We start from the raw sequence: 2003 nt of genomic DNA on the forward strand, positions 1-2003 counted from the left end.
GAACTGGGCAGCAGCTGCTCTTCTTGGAAGTTTCACAGGTAGCTGGGAGCTACCGAGCACCCAAGACAAGTATCCTGAAGCCTGCAGCCTGGACATCACAACTGGCACCTGTAAGGTGTCTCCTTTAGGTTTCCAACCATCAGCCAACTGGTTAGATTTTAACTAACTGCCAATTTCTAAAACTTTGAAGATTTCACAAATACATTTTTATCCCTGGTATCTCTCATATATATACATATACATCATATACATATACATCATATACATATACATAATGTATATATACATATATACACATGTATATATGCACACATATATGTGTGTGTATATCTATATAATAGGCCTACATTTTCATTTCCATACTCAAACAGTCCCCAACCTTGACGCCAAGCACCAGCCAGTCTGCATTCTCAGTCATGGCATTCTGTGACCTAGCAGAGCCCAGTACCAACTTAAATGTGTGTGGCCCTGGACTGGCATCATCCCATTATCGTATAGAAATAGAAAGCAAGGCAAACCCTAGGACTTTTGGCCAGCATGAAAACAAAGTCCTAAAGCTGTGCCAGGCGAGGCGAGTCCCAGCTGATCTCTGACCAGTATCCCGAGGTCACCCCGTGGCTCAGCCACAGTTGCTCCTATACTTGGCCACAGTCCTACTGCCTTTGTCCCAAATCTACGACTCTGCTAGCAGACACTCAGCTGTCCTTTCTGCTCCACATTAGCAAGGTCAGCCTTAACTCACATGCCTGCTCCTTCATCAGACCTGAGCATCCCCCAGGGGAAATTCAGTGTCAAAAGTCCTGGGTTTTATGTCACCAGTCTGTGGCACTGTGCCAGGACATCACATGAACTAGATAAACCTGGCATTTAGAAAATTAAAAACAAAACAAACAAACAAAAAAAAACCAGTGTTTTGGTTTATAGATCTTTATATCAATATGGGGGGAGGGGCAGTTAAAAGCAAACCCGTCAAGTAAATAGTGCTGAAAAATTTAACTCAGTAATAAATGCAGTCATTCCCACCAGGTCAGGGTTTCCTCCGCAGGTAGGAACTGCTTAATCAATGTGGTTTGCAAGGTGTGTGGCCTTAAATATCTTCTCCATCACCCTACCATGGTGCCTAAAAACTCGTAACTTACCTCTACTGAGACTTAAAAATCAATGAGTCATGAAATCATGAAAGAGGGCAGGCCTAAATGTCTGAGCTAAGGGACCAGGTCAGGCCCAGAATGATACTAGCAAGACCATGTGCCTCATCTGGGCAAGGGTGAAAGGAGTAACCAGGCTGCAGGCCTTGAAAATGGTGTGTGCTATAGAGTAAGGCCTTCGTGACACAGCTGTTCTTAGAAGGGAGTGTCCCAAGGTTTGGCCCTGAAAGGGATTGTGGTGGTGGGAGAGTTACTCTTTTTTGGGGGTGGGGGTGGGGGTTCTCTGTATAGCCCTGGCTGTCCTGGAACTCACTCTGTAGACCAGGCTGGCCTCGAAAGTGCTGGGATTAAGGGCGTGCGCCACCATGCGCCCGGCCAGGAGAGTTACTCTTGCAGGCCTCCTTTGTTGATCAAGAAGCAAGGAAACAGGCTATGGCACTGGGCTTTAAACCCCCAACACTTAGGAGGCAGAGGTAAGCATTCCTCTGAATTCAAAGCCAGCCTGGTCCTCAGAGCGAGTTTCAGGATGGTCGGGGACTACACAGAGAAACCCTGTCTTGAAAAAATAAAATAAAATAAAATATGAAAGAAAGTAGGTAGACTTGGAGACAGCGTGAGCTCCAGCTGTGTCTTTTGGAAGACTAAAAAAACAACAAAACAACAACAACAACAAAATAAACAGGCCCATTCTGGGCTTCACCCTAACCATCCCAGACAACCTCTGGTCCTCACCCTCTCCAGGTGTGTTCATGTCTCAGCAAAAGTCACTTTCCTACACAGAGTCCCCAGCCCCCGGTTCCTGGGCCCTGGGCGTACCCTCGAGGTCTGGCACAGAGCGGTCGCTTGCAGCCCCGC

Source organism: Mus caroli, unplaced genomic scaffold, assembly GCF_978045245.1.
Source record: "Mus caroli unplaced genomic scaffold, Mus_caroli_1 scaffold_3, whole genome shotgun sequence".
In the NCBI taxonomy this organism is placed as follows: Eukaryota; Metazoa; Chordata; class Mammalia; order Rodentia; family Muridae; genus Mus; species Mus caroli.